Below are 8,202 nucleotides of genomic sequence, written 5' to 3' on the forward strand. Positions count from 1 at the left end.
ATAAATCCACTTTCAAATAACATCATACCCACTTCATGTACAATACAGATACCCTATAATATTTTGCTAATTCCTCCTTTCTATTGTCACATTGCTGTCATTCATTCCACTTGTACATGCTATAATGACCCAATACATATTTTCTACATTAAGTAAACAGTCATCATTTAGGTCAATTAAGAAAAATATTTTAACTTCATTTATCTTTCTCTGATGCTCTACCCTTATTTAAGGAAATGCAAATCTAAACATCAAACAAATATGATTTTCCTTCTGCACAAGAAACTTCTTTTCATTTTTCCATCAGGAGAGATCTGATAATGAATATTCTCAGTTTTTGTCTGCTAATTTCTCGTTCTGCTTTGAATTAATTTCTCTGGATGTATATTGTTACGTTTTATTTCTCTCAAGTTTTTACAGCACTCGATTAACTTGCTGCTTGAATAGTTCCAGAGGATAAGCCCACTGTATTTCTTCTGCTTGTTTTTTTAAATAATTTTCTTAATGTTTATTTACTTTCGAGGGAGAGAGAGAGCGCGCGCAAGCAGGGGCAGAGCAGAGAGGGAGGGAGACACAGAATCCAAAGCAGGCTCCAGGCTCTGAGCTGTCAGCACAGAGCCTGATGTGGGGTTTGAACCCACGAGCCATGAGATCATGACCTAAGCTGAAGTCAGATGCTTAACCGACTGAGCCACCCAGGTGCCCCCTCTGCTTGTTTTTTTATAGGTATGATTTTTGGTGTATCATTTTTCTTTATTTTTATTATTTGTTTTTTACATTAACCCTTTTGTTATAGGCTAGCAATGCTCCAAATGGCAGAGCTTCTACTGGTCTTTCAACTCCTCAGTCTTCTGATGGCAGAGTTTATTGTGACAGCAGAAACGGGGGTGTAGGTTCACACACCACCAGCTATGATGTTCATACAGGAACCACAATACCAGATCACCATAGCTTGACTTTTCATCTTTGTTCTTCCATAGAAGGAGCAAGTCTACATGGCATGCTCAATTATTTTACTCCTCTTCCGCATTTTCCTAAGGCAGCAATATAACAGGTCCTGCCTTTACCGAGGATTCTGACTTTCTTGGTGCGTTTACCCAGGTCACATGCTCTAAACTAGGTCTGAGCCCAGGCAGGAAGAGACACGGTGTCCGGTGTATCACGTTTTAAAGATTTTCTCTATTGTGATTTTTTTTATGCAGTTGGAATATATATCTAGTTGTAGGTATGCTTTTTAAATAACACTTGGTATTTCTTGGAGTGCCTAGGCAGCTCAGTCAGTTAAGCATCTGACTCTTGGTTTCAGCTCAGGTCATGATCTCACAGTTTATTAGATCGAGCCCCGCTTAGGATTTTCTTTTCCCTTCTCTCTGTGCCCCTCCCCCTCTCATGCACTCTCTCTCTCTCTAAACTTAAAATAATAATAATGATAATGATAATAATAATACTTGGTATTTCTGAGTATACTGGACCTGTAGTTCATTGTCTGCCATTAAATTGGGAAGTTCTTATATATTACTGCTCCAAATATTTATTGTACTCATTATTTCTCCTCCTGGTATTCCAGTTATATGCATCTTACAACTCGTTATATTTTCCCTAGATGTTCTATTCTGTATATTCATGATTCTCTGTCCATGTGTTTCAGTTTGGGAAGATTCTATACACCCATCTTCAAAGTCAATGATTATTTCCTTTACCATATCCAGTCTATGTTGAGGCCATCAATGGCATTCTGAATCACAATGGTTATTTCTTACCAGCATTTCCTTTTGATTCTTAGAGTTTTTAACTGATTTTCTTTTTCATCTTTTCTTGTATCTTATCTACTGTTTCTATATTTCAGTCCATAACATAATCGTACTGATTTCAAACTGCCAGCCTGATAATTACAACATCTGTATCAAGTCTGAATCTGGTACATGGGCTATTTTCTCAATACATAAAATTCATATTGTGTTTTCTCATGTTTATAACACCCTTGTAAATTGTTCTTGAATACTGGAAATGCATCAGAAATATGAATGGAGATATATACTCCTTTCTAATTAGGCTTTATTTTACTCTTTCTATTGTGTTTTCCATATTCCCTTTCTATAAGTGACTGATGCTTCAAATTACTTGAATGTCCACTTTTGTTTCCTATCATCACAATGGGCTTCCTTTTGTTTCCCATCATCACAATGGGATTCCTTAAGTATTATAGTCAGAAAGAATCTGGTTCCTATAGCAATTTCAGGTTTAATCCATTTTTATTATACTGGTGCTCTATTGTTATGGTTGCAAACTGTAAAGCTGGGGAAAAAGTGTAAAGTTGGGGGGATTTGAAGAATCTTATGATTAAGGGGCACCTGGGAAGCATAGTTGGTTAAGTTCCTGGCTCTTAATTTCAGCTCAGGTAATGATGTCATAGTTCATGACATTGAGCCCTGCATCAGGCTCTGTGTTGACAGGGTTGAACCTGCTTGGGATTCTCTATCTACTTCTCTCTCTGCCCCTCTCCCACTCATGTGCATTCTCCCTCTCTCTCAAAATAAATGAATAAAATTAAAAAAAAGAATCTTATGATTGAATCTCCATCTTTTAGTGGGCCTATATTGAATTGCTTTGACATTCAAAACTGTTACTCCATTTGTGTAGCTTTTTTCCTCAGTTCATTTATTCTGCAATGCCTGGCTCCAGCATTCCAGTCAATTTCCTTGAATCCTTCAACTCTTTTGACTACATCTTTTGCCCACAGGTGAAACCAAAACACTAAAGGGATATGGAATCAACAAAATACCCTTCACACAAATGGACTAAATACCTGAAGGTCTTTAACCCTGGAGTATGATTTTGTTATGAAAAAGGCTCTTGATATATTTCACAATTATCACTCTTCCCTAATTTTTTCAGAGACGCAAGTGGACCTTCCTTGGATATGCATTATGAAAACCTGATGGGCTTCCTTTACATAAAACCATGAAAGTATGGGAAACTCCTGAAACACTGAAACACTCAGGAATTCTTTACTGTCATGATAGTTACAAATCGACCTCTAGCAATTCATCAAAATGATCATTTAAATTGTCCTTCTAATTTATGGCTTTAATGGCTTATGAGACAAATCAAGCTTAACAGTGACTCTTCAGAAACACACATCTGTCTAGGTTTGGGGATGTTTGTTTGCTCTATAACCTAAGTTATATAATTAGTCTAAGGAAAGTCACAGATTTTAATTTAGTGTAATTTTCTTATACTAAATTTGGAAATGTTGGTTTTTAAACTCTACTTTTTGGGAGTTGAAAATGTAACTCCAAGTTGACATTAAATAAAATCCCAAAATAGAGATACAGTAGAAAAATAATGAAGCAATTCAAAAATATGAAAAATGATTCCAGAAAAGAAGCTTAAAAATAGTAGAGAAAAGTGAAACCATCATAAAAATAAATGCCATATTCAAAAAGGAAAAAAAACATGAGGAGCACCTGGGTAGCTTGGTCAGTTAAGCATCTGGCTCTTGATCTCAGCTCAGGTCATGATCTCACAGTTCATGGGATCAAGGCTTATGTCAGGCTCTGTGCTGCCAGTGCAGAGCCTGCTTAAGATTCTCTCTCTCCCTCTCTCTGCCCCTCCCCAGCTCATGCTTTCTCTCTCTCTCAAAATAAATAAACTTAAAAATAAATAAATAATAAAAAATACAGAAAACAAGCCTCTGAAAAGTCAGCTGAAAATAGAGAGGAGAAATTAAGTAAAGTACTATCTAACATATGCAAAAAAAAAAAAATGTTCCTGAAGAAGATGAAAGAAATGCAAACATTTTATTCAGAAAATCATTCAGACTAAAAGATTTAGCTGTAAGATTGAAAGTTTCCTTTCACTCAGATGAAAAATTGGTACAAAAGAAAAACAAAGATAGCTTAAAATACTCCTAGTCTTTGAGATAAAGGACACTGTGCAGTGAAGCAAAAGATGAAACTTAGGCCCATAAAAAGAAAATATCAGTCTGGCTTCAAAAATCTTCACTGCAACAGTCACTGATAGAATAAAGGGAGCAATGTTTACAGAAGAAAGTAACCTAACCATTTTATACCCAGGTACAGTGTCACCTCGTTATAAAGCAATAGACAAAAAAAAAAATTGAACTATGCAGATTCCCGGGAAGAATCAAAGTAGGCATGAAGTAATTCCTAATTCCTCAAGTGGAATATCAAGAGATTAAAAACTCTCACACCTCCCTTTTGGTAGACTACAGTTCTAAGAATCTTAGCAAGACAATGGCAAAATCAGTGTTGGGTTTGTGGTTTCCAAATACCATTATTTTCTAACTTAAAGGTACTATTAGGTGAATATTTTGGTACTTCATAAGACTTATAGTTGCATACAACATAGAATGGAGCATAGCCAACATCACCATGAGGTGGACTAATGGTGATTCTTATCTCTGCCTTATTTTAAGTTGTAACTTCCACTCCACAATAAAAATACCATTTTCCAGGGTGACTAGGTGGCTCAGTCTGATAAGTAACTGACTCTTGGTTTCTGTTCGGGTCATGATCTTGCAGTTCATAGGATTGAGCCTCACACTGGACTCTGTGCTGACAGCAAGGAGTCTGCTTGGGATTCTCTCTTTCCCTCTCTCTCTGCCCTAAACCCTCTCACACTCTCTCAAAATAAATAAACTTTAAAAAAAAGAAAAATACCATCTTCCCATCTAGATTCTGGCAATCCATGCACTGATACGCAGTTACCCTTTACCAACTACTACTCCATACAAACAACAAGGAGTTTTTCCTCCTTGGACATGGGTTAATGTGTTACGGAGGCAAATTTGACACCAATACTCATTCCTCACCTTGCCTTATCCCAAATTTAATTCCTGTGGACCTACCAATTTAGCCCCCAATGCTACAAGTCATCACCCCCCTCTCTTTTTTAGGACAGATCTCTTACATTCTTCTTTACTTTCCATCAACAGAGAACTCAGAGATACATTCATTATCTCCTGCGAGGTTGGGCTCCTCTCACCTTATTGACTTTAATCATCACCATCAATTTTCTAAGTTGGAGTCATATCTTAGAATGGGGTAGTTCTGCACCAACCCATGGACCTGGTATAGCTTGGGTTCCTACACACTGGGTGGTAATGGACAAAATGTGCTGCCCTTCCCCCTGTGGTCTGCTGTCGTTAAGTATGTGAAGTTTGGTAGCAAGATATATTACATTAACTCAAGTGAAGCAGACTTTTTGTTTTTTGCTTATCTCCTACAATTAGAACAAGAGGGTAAGCTCAGAAGGGCATTGGGTAGGGAAAAAGAATACTCATTTTATCAGAAAGGGGGACTTAATGAGAATGGGTTGAGGCTGAAGAGATGATTTGTGCCAGGCAAGGACAGGGTGGAGTCTTGGAGGGGAGACAGGCAATGAAGAAGAGAAGATAGGATAGGATCATCTGACCTTGTTACCATGTCTGAATCTGAGTTTAAAGGTCTTCATATTCCTTTTGATGCTTGTGGATCTTAGTCTCCTAAGTGCACTAGGATCCTCTATTTCATTGTCACTTTAGCCATGTTAAAACTTCAGAATTTCTACCAAAAAATATTGCCTTGTCCTTAGATACCATTCCATAGCACGCTAAAGACCACAGCCTTTCAACATTGTGGGGTCATCACAGTACTTTCCTTAGCCAATGGCAGCTATTAGAGATGAAGAGCTCACAAGTCACCATTCTGACACCACCCTGGAAGGCACGGATTCTGGAGGGGAAAATGAAGTGTAGTTTGAAATAGGGGATGTTTCCTTAGCACCCCTAAAAAGCCTTCCCAGTTGACCTCCCACTCTTTCTCATCTTGAAATGTCCACTTCTTATGGTACACAAGTCAAGGATGTTTCCTCTAAAGCATTAATCATGGCCACCATCCATATCCCTAGTTAATTTTCTCTCCCATCCTTCACTATCAAGTAGTAGTTTGGAATACAAACTCATTGGATATAGGAGTCATCCCATTTCTCTCCAACTAATTCCTTTTATATGTTTTAAACATTGCTCATTTTGTGGGGCACCTGGGTGGCTCAATCAGTTGAGCGTCCGACTTTGGCTCAGTTCATGATCTCACAGTCTGTGGGTTCAAGCCCTATGTTGGGCTCTGTGCTGACAGCTCAGAGCCTGGAACCTGCTTAGGATTCTGTGTCTCCCTCTCTCTCTGCCCCTCCCCCACTTGCACTCTGTCTCTCTCAAAAATAAATAAATTTTTTTTTAAATTTAAAGACTGTTCATTTCCTACTACCAGATAATTTTCTCATCCTTTCTTTCCACAGTGTCCACGTAGATCATATCCGTTTTCTGTTTTCCAGTGTGAACTCACTTCCCCAGACTATCAAGAATCTGATGGCAAATCTTGCTATATAGGTATTGTGGTGTCACTCCAAATATAGGGGTTCATGTTCACTTCAATAGCTATAGTAGCCAGATGTGCTTTGTACCACTGTGGGAGTACATACAAATATTTATCTGGTGGAAGGTGTTCTAGGTATTTGTATGCAGATAACAACAACATATGGATGACAAATACTCTCAGTGAAGAGTTTGGGCTAATCAGGCATGACATACATGAAAAACTTTGTAAATATATGTCAGCACTTAACAGTAACTTTTATAAACCTATTTTACTGCTGGTACTATTTCCATCCTATTTACCTTCACTCTTCTGGAGAAATGGAGCTTATCTTATGACTGGTGGCATTCAATTTTATGAATAGTGATAGCAAGCATCCAGCTTCCTAGAGGAGACAAGTCCTCCAAGATGAAGTTCTCTCCAATTAACTCCCTAGATAGAAGAGCTTTAATTCAGATTTTTGGCTCTGAAGGAAAACATATGATAAGGTTAGCTACAGGTCTATGATTCTAAATTACCAACTATATTCATATAGCTTGTGGCCATTACAACCTCTAGACCAAGCAGGGTTTTCCTGAGTTTCCCATGGGGCACTCAATTCCTGGTGGAACCCAAAAACGTTCATGACTTAATGCCCATGTACTGTTAAGTTACATAGTGACTGAGATTTAAGGCTACAAAAGAAATTAGGGCTGTTAATGAGTGGACCTTAAAATAGGGTGATTGTTCTGAATTATCTCTATGTGTTCATAAAAGTGCAAGAGGGGAAAAGAAGTCAAAGTAAAAAGTAAAAGGAACAATGAAATTAATGCAATGTGATACTAAAATTTGCTAGCTTTGAATATGAAAACAGGAGCCTATAAAAGAAATGAATATATTCTCAAGAAGGAAACACAAAGCAAGAAAACGGATTATACCCCAGAACCTCCAGAAAGGAATGCAGCCCTAAGGATACCTTGAATTCATCCCAGAGAGGCACACATTGGACTTATTCTCCCAAAAATCCTGTTATAATAAAATTGTGCATTTTTTATTGGTAAGTTTGTAGGACCTTGTTAAAGCCATAATACAAACATAGTACAGGTCACAAAGTATATTAACTCATTAACAATTTATTGATAACCTGCTTTGCATAAATACTGATAGGGGCATAGGATGACACACTACTGAAAAACACATGATCCCTAAACCCAAACAGGTTCTAGCTCAATAGAACAAAAAAGTCTTGAAGGAACATCTCAGGATCATAAGTCAGTTTCTGATGACCCCATTCTCCAAACTTCTATTCCTGTTATTGTTCCCTGGTCTCTGTTCTCAGGCCCTCTTCCTTCATTACTCTCATAACCATCCTGGGACATCATCACTTCTATTGAGAGCTATATATCTGCTTATTCTAGTGTTTCCTGTGAGGTTCTCCCCAAAGTTGGTATAGATCTTCATTGAGACAATCCCCTGATAGCAAAATCTTGGATTCTAAGACTGTCTCAAACCAGAAAACAACCTATTTGTTGATAGGATCTTGTCTTTTCTCTGTATGTCTCTATTATCTGCCAAGGATAATACTTCATCACTATAAATGCTCAATACATCTTAATTCAGTTAGCAAATGCCACCATTATTATTACTACAGAGTCAGTAGGTAGGTTCCAAGGACACAATGGTCACATTGATTTTGAGGTCAGAGAAACCCGGGCATAAGAGGAGAAACTTAAGCCAAAGCCTTATGATGACTTAAAATCTACAAAGCTTGAGGCTCGGTACACTTCTTGATGGATACAGGAAGGAACAACAGGTTTCACAGGTTATGTGAAAGGACACTGGTATGATT

At 37.7% G+C, this 8,202-nt stretch overlaps 1 pseudogene; it reads right to left on the reverse strand.

Moving 5' to 3' along the window:
- Positions 1–539: 539 nt before the first annotated feature.
- On the reverse strand, positions 540–7,732 carry LOC128773768 (60S ribosomal protein L37a-like; annotated as a pseudogene).
- Positions 7,733–8,202: the final 470 nt, after the last annotated feature.

Source organism: Panthera pardus, unplaced genomic scaffold, assembly GCF_024362965.1.
Source record: "Panthera pardus isolate Hobbes unplaced genomic scaffold, ASM2436296v1 HiC_scaffold_27, whole genome shotgun sequence".
NCBI lineage: Eukaryota > Metazoa > Chordata > Mammalia > Carnivora > Felidae > Panthera > Panthera pardus.